Source organism: Chlamydotis macqueenii, chromosome 16 (genome assembly GCF_036417535.1).
Source record: "Chlamydotis macqueenii isolate bChlMac1 chromosome 16, bChlMac1.mat, whole genome shotgun sequence".
Lineage (NCBI taxonomy): Eukaryota > Metazoa > Chordata > Aves > Otidiformes > Otididae > Chlamydotis > Chlamydotis macqueenii.
The window spans coordinates 7,278,318-7,290,555 of NC_141571.1; the positions used below are offsets into that span (position 1 = coordinate 7,278,318).

Here is a 12,238-nt window from a genome sequence, read left to right on the forward strand (position 1 = left end):
GGCCCAGCTGAGCCCGTCAGGAGAAACCTGTGCCACCTCTGTGAAAATGTGTTTAAAATAGGACAAAGCTCAGCAAAACTCCTTTTCAGAAAGGAAAAAGGTGAGAGAAACAGCCCTGCGAGGCCTGCATCAAGAGTGAAAGGCAGGAAGGAGGTGCTCCAGGTGCCAGAGCAGATTGCACTGCAGCTCCTGGAGAGACCAGGCTGGAGCAGGTCTCTCTCTGTAGCCCATAAAGGACCATGACGGAGCAGATACCCACACTGTAGCCTGTGGAGGACCCCATGCTGCAGCAGGTGGATATTCCCCGAAGAAACTCTAGCAGGTAGAGAGCCCCTGCAGGAGCAAGTTCTCCTGACAGGAACTGCAGTCCATAAAGGACACACACAGGATCACATTTATTCTGAAGAAAAACAGCCCCAGGAGAGCTCACATTGGAGCAGAGAAAAGCATGAGGATAAAGGAGCAGCAGAGAGGAAGCATTATACACTGACTGCAATTGCCCGTGCCCCATACTCCCCCGCACTGCTCAGGGCTGGGGGGAAAACAGAGGAGCTGGGACTACAAGAGTGAAGTTGAGCCTTGGGAAAACAGTGGCGGGTGGGAGGAACGTGGCTTTGTTTCTCATCATCCACATATATTTTTCCGTCCACGCATATATATCTACTGATCCTGTTTAACATTTTTCTCAGCAACATGGACAGTGGGATAGAGCGCACCCTCAGCAAGTTCGCCAACAACACTGAGCTGTGTGGTGCCATCGACAGGCTGAATGGGAGGGAAGCCATCCAGAGGGACCTTGACAGGCTGGAGAGGTGGGCCCTACTGACATTCAACCAGGCCAAGTGCCAGGTCCTGCACATGGGCTGGGGCAATCCCAAGCACAAAGACAAGCTGGGTGGAGAATGGATTGAGAGCAACACTGGAGAAGGACTTGGCAGTGCTGGTGGATGAAAAGCTCAACATGAGCTGGCAATGCACATTTGCAGCCCAGAAAGCCAACCACATCCTGGGCTGCATCACCAGCAGCGTGGCGAGTGGATCGATGGAGGTGATTCTCCCCCTCTACTCTGCTCTGGTGAGATCCCACCTGCAGTACTGCGTCCAGTTCTGGAGCCCCCACCATAAGAAGCACATGGACCAGTTGGAGAGGGTCCAGAGGAGGGCATGAAAATGATCAGAGGGCTGGAGCACCTCTCCTGTGAGGACAGGCTGAGAGAGTTGGGGCTGTTCAGCCTGGAGAAGAGAAGGATCCAGGGACAACCTAAAACAGCCTTCCAGTACCTAAAAGGGGCTTACAGGAAAGACGAGGAGAAACTCTTTAGCAGGGTCTGTTGTGAGAGGGTGAGCGTAATGGTTTTAAAATAGAGGGAGCTAGATTCAGACTGGATCTAAGGAAAAAAAAAAAATGTTACAGTTAGGGTGGTGGAACACTGTCCCAGGTTGCCCAGAGCGGCGGTGGATGCCCCAGCCCTGGAAACATTCCAGGCCAGGGTTGGATGGGGCTCTGAGCAACCTGATCTGGTTGAAGATGTCCCTGCTTCTTGCAGGGGGGTTGGACTGGATGGCCTTGAAAGGTCCCTTCCAACCCTAACTATTCTATGATTCTAATTGGCAATAAATTGAGTCAAGACTGTTTTGCCTGTGACGGTAATTAGTAAGTGATCTCCCTGTCTTCATCTTGATTCACATGTACTTTTTTATCTTATTTTCTCCCCTACCCTGTCAAATAGTAAGGGTGAGAAAGTGGCTGGGTGAGCAATCAGCAGCCAGCCAAGGTCAACCCATCACATGCAGATAAGAGCCTACAGCCCTGTGCATGAGTTGTCTGTGTGTCCAGAAATTGCAGGGAAATGCACTAGCCACAGCTGTGCCATGTTTTTGCATGCCAGGAAGTATAACAGTAATTTTATGAAGGAGAAAATTCATTTACGGAACAGTAACTTGCCAAATGGCAAGTCACTTGCAGAACCAAGACCTTCTGGCACTCAGTTCAGTGTTTTAACCTCCAAGACAGGACCATGGCAAGCATAGAGGGTTCACCAGAAGGCAAAGCAGGGAAAAAGTGTTGGAGTGGGAAAGAGAGTGTTGGAGTGCCAAGAGAGCAGCAGGAGTTTAGCAGGGACTCTTCCTCAGATGATGTTTAGGAGGTTGGGGTACATGTTTCTGACTGTTGAGATGAACAACATGTCTGCTCTGAAGGAGTTCCTAAGAGAGTCTGCTTCACTTGATTCAATGTACAAGAGCCCAGTTAAACACTGCCCACTGAAAAACAGTGGTGGGAAAACTCAGGACTTGACAATATTAACCAGTGTGGCAGAAGGGGTAACCACTGTCAACTCACAATTAATTATTTTTTAGACCAGTAGTATTTTATAGTCAGCCACAATTGAATAAAAATACATTAAAGAAACCTTAACTAAGGCTGGTAATTTCATCTTGATACATAATATAGTGTTTAAGACCCACATTTTTAGATTACTTGGAATATTTAGCTTTCTCACTATGTTCTGTTTTGCCTCAACATGTTATTTAGCTGTTTTAAAGTCCTCTGTCTAAATGGCAAACTGCTGCTAAATTGCATCACTTTGCATGAGACACAAGAATGAGTTTGAACATAGCCAGAGAGCCTGCACAGCACTGTGGTCTCAACACAGCTAAATTGCTTCAATCCGTAGTTCCCACAGCTGAGGGCAAAGACAGCCTGTACAGTTGTTGTTCATTCAAAATAAGTGACTGCAATCCTCAAACGCCTGTCATGGGCTCCAACTAGGCTTAATCTGTGGTTTGATTTGTCTTCTGCTTCTTTACTCAGCATGTAAACCTAAGCAAGTGTCTCTTCACTACGCAGAATTTTGTCATATCGGCATTAATTTAAAGATCATTGGGTCTTGGTGCCGACATATTTTAATTTTAGGTATCATCCTGAGCATTACTGGGGCTTGCCTCGCCAAAGTTGGTCACACAGGCTGTAATAAGAAGCACAGCTCCTAAACAGACTTCTGTCCACACACAACCTCTAGATGAAGGTCACTGGTACTTTTAGGCTCAAGTTACACGGCCTGTCAGAGAGTGGAGGGATGTGGGCCGAAGTTCAAGTTCTGCTGAAGCGTGCACTAACTCGTAGTAACTATAATAGCTGCTAATCCAACCATTTCGCTAAACCAGACCCTCCGCACTTCTAAATCAAGGAACCTTCTCTGTCCTAGTGTTGATTAATAGATCTGCTCGACAAAGTTCTTTACACAGAAGTCACCTTTCGCACGGGAAAGCCTTGTGCATACCTATACTTTTCTACTAGCAGAAATAACTGTAGAAGAAATAATTAGACTGTGAGGTGCTTGGATACTAGCAAAACTGGAAGGTGTATTTGAAAGGAGGAAGCTAGAGTTAAAAGCAGTACAAGTTTGTTTCTGCCTTTGCACAGAGCCTCTCAGGGCTTCCTCTCTGCTTCCTCACCCTGGTTGGAACAAGACTTAACTCACTAGCACTAGTGAGCTATCTTGAGACCCAGTATTACAGAAGCACAAAGCGTTTTAATTACTTATTTATTCACTTCTCCATTTGCAGAACCTTTTAAAGTGAAATCTGCATCTTGAAATTAAACTGCTTGACCACTGAGACTCCTTTAAGTAATGCAAGAAGCAGGTCTCATGAGAATCAAAACACGGCAATGGGAGGTGCTGTCATTCCCACACAGGCACATCCTGGAAACAGAAAGGCCCAAATGAATGGACTGGAATTTCACGTTTGTCCAATGAAATATAACTATTCAGTTCTTCGCACAGATTTGGCATTTTGAGAATTTACTCACAGCTACAATTTCTCTTTTCAGAAAATTATAAATGGAAATTGACAATGGCTCTTGTCAGATGGATGACAGAGGAGATGGGTAATGTGCCGACAGCTGGGAACCCCATTAACAGAGAAGAGTCAATGATCTTAAACTCTTGGTTGATTTATGGAATGAGTAACATGCACAGGAAAGAGACTGGCTGCTACAAATGTTAGTTTATATCACAAATGAAATTCCCTATGGAAGTTTTTACCCAATTTCTGCTGAAAATAAGGCCAAGTAAATTAAGTGTTCAAAAAGAAAAGGCAAGGGAGAGGTGTTGCACCTTGGTGACACTACCCTCTGCTCCATCTTCCAAAACAGAGTGCAGAATTCTTGCTACATAACTCTCATTAAAAATCAATGAAGTTCTGCAACTCAAGTGTCACCCACACAGCTTTGGAAACAGATATGTATACATGAGCAGTGTCTAAATATTCCTTTCTGAAACATCACCAAGACACAGAGAAAGAACTCTTCATTCACAACAGCCCTCTGCTGCAATAAACACAGCATCTTCCCCACTCTTGCTTCCTGCCTGCAGTTCTGCCCAAGGAGCAGGAGAGCAGGCTGCAAAAGGCAGGCAGGGTGCTGACTGGGGCAGTCAGTTGCCTTGACAGCATAAGCAGGATAGACTGTCGGAGAACTTGTCCCACCACTGCCTAGTCTTAAGCCATCTGAAGAAGAGCCATGCTGCTCTGACACTGCCATTCCCCAAAAGAGCAAAGCCTAGCATTTCTGAAATAGCACCCCTCCTACGAGGACAGGCTGAGAGAGCTGGAGCTATTCAGACTGGAGAAGAGAAGGTGACCTTTCAACACCTAGAGGTGGCCTACAGGAAAGACAAGGAGAAACTCTTTAGCAGGGTCTGTTGTGACAGGACAAGGGGTAATGGTTTTAAAATAGAGGGAAGTAGATTCAGACTGGACATAAGGAAATTTTATTTTTTTTATTTTTTTTTTTACACTGAGGGTGGTGGAACATCAGCACAGGTTGCCCAGAGAGGCGGTGGATGCCCCATCCCTGGAAACATTCAAGGCCAGGTCGGACAGGGCTCTGAGCAACCTGATCTGGTTGGAGATGTCCCTGCTTCTTGCAGGGGGGTTGGACTGGATGGGCTTTGAAGGTCCCTTCAACCCAAAGCATTCTGTGATTCTATTAAATACAGCCAGGGAGCTCTAGGTGCTTATTTATTTTAGTGACAGATTTATGATGTGTAAACTCTGAGAGCATTTGACAACATTTTGAAAGGCAGTGGAGAGACAGACCAGATGGTAAACCTTCAGTATGAATGTCTTTGCCCTCCATAAAGCTCATACATATTATTGTCTGGAATTACTATCTTCTGTATTGAAACTTGTGCACTAATAGGGCCCGGAAATTAGAAAACTATTCCTTGCAAAGAGTTTCTTAAAATAATTTGTAAAACGCTACTTTCTAGCTAAAGATTTGTTAATCCTTCAGACTAACCAGCAGTCAGGAAAAGAAGAGCCGGCCTTTTTCACTGCCTCTGCCATCTTCACCATTATCCTCTGACTTTTCTCTTTTTTTGGGGGAGGGAAGAAAAAAGAATTGCAAAGGTATTCTGTATCATAAACTGGGGAAAAAAAAAAAATCTTTGTTCTTTAAAGAACTAAGACAGAATGTCCTCTGGGCACAGAATTTTCCTCTTTCATAGCTGCGAAGACTGAGGTATTGCCACTCGAAACACCTACACACAGACACAACTCATTTTACAAAGGGAGTAAGAGAGCACATCAAGACATCTACATCCAGCTGTAGTGTCCTCCTGAACAGCATACAGAAGGAAAGGATAGGACATCTACGTCCATCTACTGAGAAGTGACAGGTTTTCCCTATGCAATGGAGTAGAAGGATTCCCAACTCAAGTATTTCAATCTCAAATGCAGCTTTAAATAGCTTAAGGCTAAAAGAGTTCTAAACATGATAGAATCTAAATATAAGAACTAAATCACATAAGAATACAGACATACCAGCTGCTCATATAGTTGTCTATTCACCAACTGTGCTTAACCCCCAAACAGCAAAACCTATGAGGGGGTAACTCAGCAAAAAGAACACTGCACAGGAAGACACAAAGAGGTGGCAGGAGGAACGACGAGTGAACAATGCAGGCAGGCAGAGGAAGCTAGAGGTTTTATAAATGTAAACACAATTTTAACATTTCCTAGTAAAAAAGGATGTTATTCTGCTTAACTGATCTTTTTCAAAAAAGAAATCTCCATCATCCTTCCCCATGTCCTCCCTTGCAACACAAAAATGATTGCTTGTTTACTCAAAACTGACAACTGGACACATTTTTGCAGCTGAAATTTACAAGTTTCTGTATTTTAAAAATTCCTTCCTCCTATCTTTATATTCTTGAGGACACTCAGACATAGCTTAACACGGATTTTGTGCAGTGAATGTTAACATTCTGCATTGACTGGTGCAAATCATCGCTTGTCAGGCTGTCACACTTGGCGCTACAAACCAGTGCATGCATAAAATTCCGTTTCAGAGAGACATCCGTTGGTTACTTACTGAACATCTCAAGATTACAGAGATAACAGACAGCATATTTCTTTGCTTACTGGTTCAAAAAGTTGTGTTAATAAACAGTTCAGATCAAAAATGCGTGCTTTTATAAAAAAAATAACAACCCACCTTTCTGTGAACATAGGTGTTTCTAGGAGTTTTATATTTTTATTTTACAGTTTTTAATATTTGTTTATATTAAAATTTATTTTCCACTTAAACTAACCAGAAAATAAGTGTTACACTAGGCAGGTACATCTGTGTACCTGCCAATCATAGCAGGTCGGGTTTTTTCTGTGTATTTTTAAAATCTGTAATTTATGTCAATGTTTCTGCAGGGTAAAGGCTAGACAAGCAACGATAAATCAGTAAAACAGATTATATTCAAATGTGCCATCAAATCTACGACAGATACTACATTAAAATGTTACAAAAACATGTTCCTAGTTTTATAAATATTACGAGTTATTTATGATTTTATTTAAAAAGTGCAGAAGACAGAAGTATGATTTATAAATTGGCAGTGTTCCTTACAACTCTGTAGGGTATATGTGATTTTTAAAGTTGTGCTACACAGAGTTGGATTGCAACCAGGCAATGTCATGAATCTAAGAGCAACACCACCAGAAAAGATGCCAAAGAACAAAAAACCAAACCTCCCCAAGATTAACTATATTTACTTATGGCCAACTAGAAGGTTCTGTTCCTTAAACAGCTCTGGAGAGGGAGAGGAGGGGAGGCAGTGAGTTAACCTTTCTTCATGCTGTTCTGTATCTACACCACTGGTTCCCCATCTTTCCCTTTCAAAGTCCAGGCGCTGCACTTACTAAGGCTCGTGTGTGCCTCACTGTTGGGCTCTCTCTTTCAAGAGGATTCTAAATCTGGTCACTCAGCGTTTTGCATCCAAGTTTTTCTTTCCCTCCTAGGACCAATGAGTCTTCCATCATATGAAGCAATACATAATTACTGCCCTAAATCGTCCATGGAGTTGTGTACATTATGAGATATTTTTAAAGGATCAGAGGTGGAATGTGCATTTCTGGCTGGAATCTGAGTGACTCCGTAAGAGAACAGACATCAAACAAGAAACAACCTCTGTGACATGCACTGGGCTATCAGGAGCCTGTAGGGGTGCGGCTGTCATGTGCTGCACATTCCTGGTGTGTTGGGAGGAAGGAGACAGAAAGGACTGCTCCTAATCCCCACCCCCAATGGTGTGATTAACTCATGATCACCACTCCCCTAGGGTTTTCTTCTTGCTGACATAAATGCTCTTTATTAAGGAAAAAGGCTATTTTTGTTCAGAGATTGGTTTACACAACAGCTGCTTCTAGTCTTAAGTAGCGTAGTTCACACCAATTAATACAGAGTCATACAATTATTATTGGTGAGAGAGAGCTGCTTTAATCCAAAATATTCTGCTAGAACTATTTACTCGGCAAACTTTCCAGCGTACATACAGGCACTGGAGTTTTAAGTCACTCACACAGTGCAGGCTCTCAAGGTCTGTGCATCTGTTTGCCTTTGCTTCTTTTCTCACCAAATCATCATGTCCATCTCAGCAAGCACGGCTTTGTTTTGTTCAAGCCTAGTCCAAGCCCCTTTCTCACTTGTAAGGAAAATTTATAATGAAGCTTATCACTAACAAATATTCAGAACTCCTAAATCCCCAAATAGACTTAAAATCATTTGCTGAAGTTTGACAGCAAGAAAAAGAAGTGGAAGCCACATTAGGGAAGTTTTGAACTGAGGATAAAACTAATTTATTGACCAACAAATTCTGTACTATTTTCTTGCCTGCTGCCTGAAGCAGACAAAGATTGTATCAGGGATTAAAATACTAATATAATGACTGCTTTGTTTGCACAGAGGTTATGAAACACCATGGCTAGGCTAGGGTCCCACACTTCAGACTGCATCGAAGGCTTGTAAATTAGACCGGCTTCCAAAGAAAACAACCAAAATTTAACAACTAAAAAAAAAACCCAACCAAAAAACAAACAAACAAAAAAACCAAAAACAAAACAAAACAAAAAAAAAAACCCACAAAACCTGTGTTTACAGTCAGCCACTCCAAAGCTGCACTGGTACCCAAAAAAAAAATGGAAACTATAAATAAAATCAAAATTTATCAGTCACCATAATTTGCATAATTGTTCTGTTTCCATCATTTGTTAGTTCAAAAAAATCCAAATACTTTCATCAGAGAATGAGAAAATGCAAGATCACCAGTTGCAGGATGCTATACTTTACATTGGAAATTATTGGTAAGATATGCTTAAGGTTTATCTGTACTTGGAGATCCAAGTACATTATTCATAATTAAGTAACCAAAATTAACACCATGCTAGATGCTATTATTCCAAAGAAGAATACTCACATGTGGTATTAATAAAAAAAAATAGTTACAGTGTTTTAAATATGTGCCTTACCCTACTATTTAGGTCAACTTTCAAACACAGACAAGTCTGAATTACTGTGTTCATACTATCTTTATCAAACCTAACTACGTAGCTACAACTAAATACTTATGCTATACCAAGGTCATATCAAAGTTATCAGAAAACCTGGATGTTCGCAAACTCTTGCTAAAAACAAAGTAAAAGAGGAAAGTAGGATAGCTCTGGTCTATGACTTTTCCAGTCAGCTGGAATACAATAGTATCTGTTTGCCCTGGGAATTAGCTAAAATAAGATCCAATCCCCGTGAATACAAACCAGCTATTTCAGGAGCAAGGCTGCAGTTCAGTAGCAAAGGGAGACCAAACACTTCATTTGAGGGTTGTGTTATTTTTAAATCTACTTTTTGGGTGGGTTTTTTTGGTTGCTTGGAGAAATGCATTTTCCTGGTCACCCCTAACAGAAGCGGCCTGTATTTTCCCATAGCTGTTCTCATGTCTGAAACATTTGTGTCCACTCTGGTAATCTCATGCTAGCAAGTGTCAAACAAGGCTTGAATGGGATACAGCTTATTCACTACCTTTGAGAATCAGCAGCAACTACACTTTCTAATGATTACACACAATTTCTGAGCCGAGCAACCCCTAGTTATGGCATAATCTCACTGACTGAGGCAGATTTGTTGCCTAACCAAAAGAAATTCCCCTCAGCTTTTTCTTAAAACTTTTATTTCCTGTCCAGGAAATGCCAAGCAGTGAACAGTGTGTGATTTATATCAGTCTGTATAAAAAAAGTCATCTATAGAAAAATGGAATGTAACGTCACAAGATGCTTCCTCATAGCTCCTCCTGTTTGCTGTCTTCATGGCTATTTGTTCTTGTTGGTCTTGGTTTTGGCTTTCAAAGAAGGGAGGTTTGTGCCAGCAGGCCTTTTGACATACACAACTGTGCACATGTGAGAAAGTGGAAACCATCAGTTTATTTCCACAGGCCAATATTTGATCCCTGGAGCATGACGACTTCAGTTGCCATTGAACTTGGAAATATTTGAATTATGGTTTAGAAATACTTATTTTGTTCTAGCCTTTTGTTTGCTACCCCCTTGCAAAACAAATTCTTAAAGAAAAGTGAGATAAACTGGTCCGTTCATAGCTCTTCCAATTCCTGATACAGAACCTCATACTTTCTGAAAGACTTACCATAGAATGGTACAGAGGAATAGGAAAATTTAAGTTGAAGAACACCAAAATGCCATTCCATCTATGAGGCTACCTTGTAACCAAAGGTGTGCATTTCTTTCTGTAGCCAGCATCCTCATGGCATTTGAGTAAAAGCCCTGAGATGTCAGGATTTTTTGGTAGTATCGGCAGGTTCTGCCATTCTAGTATTTTTAAGAGCTTTTAAAACAGAATACATATTTTAATTTGCAAGTCAAGCTTCTGTCAGTAGATTAAAAAGTCTACAGATTATCCAAACTGACAGAAATCTACCACTCATAATCATGTTTTCCAAAAAGCTTAGAAACTAAGCAGGTCTGATTAGCAATGTGTGATTCAGTAACCAAATCATACTAAAAAGAGAAAAAGAGGCACTGAGATGCAGAAGAAATGTAGGGAATTCCTTAAGACAGCCATGGGCATGGCTTAGATCTGAGATCCCCAAACTGTGCTCCAGTGGTCAGATCTGATGAAACCACATCGACTTCAAACTAACTTCAAGCTTATCAAGGACACAGAGCAAAATATGAGAAATACAGAGTGATAACACAGTGATATTTTGGTCCAAAAAGTGTGGAAAATACTGGGATAAAACTGGTTAAAGACCACTTTGAGATAAGCATAGTAAGCCTACACCAGATACTGACTGCTCTGGCTGGATTAAGGCGTTTCCAGGATGGAATAAGAAGATGAAGGAATCTGGTCTTCAGGCTCTGTACCCACTGATGACTCCCTTCACACAAAGGGTAATCATGACAGGAAATCTGCAGGAGATTAACAATTCATCTTTTAGTGACAACACAAATGTAGAGAACAGTTCAAAAGTAAGAACCCAGCGACTATTTCCTCTGGTCTTAGAAAATAGAAAAGGAATCTCTCTAAGGAATCAAAGCAATCTGATTTTCATTCTTGAACACACAGCTAGATAACAATCACACAACACATCAGAGTGAAAACAAGAAAACATAAACACTTATCAAATTATGTGGTCAGTAATGCACATTTTAAGGTCCCCACATCCCCTGGTCTCTTTACCATACCAGATGCCACAGGAACTCCCTTTCTGTGCACATGGATGTTGCTCACAGTCATCATGCAGATCCACAAACTGAATGGGCATCAAATTCTCTCACCACTAAACCCAAGTAAACACAGTGGACTTAAACTGAGGCATGATTAGGTTTTCAATTATCTCTACACAACCTGTCCTCTCCAAAGATAAATCAGAGCTGGAGCCATTTACGTGCTTTCCTGATCTAGGCTTCCTTGCCCTGTCTCGACTATTATTAATAACGTGGAACAAATGTCTGTAGCAGTCTCACACATTAGCTTATCCTGCTATGTGCCTAAATTGCGTGTGTTTTTGTTTGTTCAAACTGTAAGCGGAGTCATGGATAGACTGATCATACTGATAAGCTGGCTGAATACACAGAAATCCCTCCCAGTAGCTAGGTCCATAAGGAACGGTGCGTGAATGTCCGCTGCAAGATGGCTTTGTGCACAGCTGCACAGACAGCAGAATGACCCCACTCATAGGGAAGACATATTTTGAAAATTCATCTCTGAAAGTTCCAATTGGATGGAAACAAATAAGGTAAAGATTTATCACATGAAACGAACAATTTTAAACGGCACAACAGATCACTATTGAGCTAACCAGTTTGTACCTATGAAAACCTTTACTCACGCTGAATCTATAGACACAGCATTGCAATAGCTTTACATGACACAGTCGATTCATGTGGTCAGCCTGTGACCAAGCGCACCGGCTCATCACAGAATTCTTACTTTCTTCCACAACTCAGGAAGGGACCTTTATTTCAAAAGATGAGGCAGTTTCTTATTATATTTTTTATTTATTAATTTTCTTTTAGTAAATATAATGTATCTGTGACTGAGAAAGAGATTGACATCTCTGGAGACTGATGGCTGTTAGCTAAAGAGTCGCTACAAGGCCACCAGCGATGCAAGCTCTCCCAGAAACTGCTTCCTCCATTTCCCTCTCCTTGTCCCCACCAGGCATGTGACCCAGCCCTGACCTGGAGGGATGAGATGTAGAGTTAGCTCTTATTAGGTCTTTTATCCTTTAGCTCCTACAGCAAGAATACTAGCAAGGGAGCCAATTAGTGCCAATTGCAGTGATCATTTCTGAAATGACATCTGTCCATTGGGAACTTGTCTGAGATGACCAGTTTTCAAACAAGCCGCCGAAGAGCTGTCAGATGATACAGGATTTTGATCATTGCTGACCTG

At 41.7% G+C, this 12,238-nt stretch overlaps 1 protein-coding gene across 2 annotated transcripts in view; it reads right to left on the reverse strand.

The window, feature by feature from the left end:
- Positions 1 to 12,238, reverse strand: part of PREX1 (phosphatidylinositol-3,4,5-trisphosphate dependent Rac exchange factor 1) — a 174,028-nt gene that overhangs the window by 77,596 nt on the left and 84,194 nt on the right. The gene's annotated exons all lie outside the window — the stretch shown is intronic.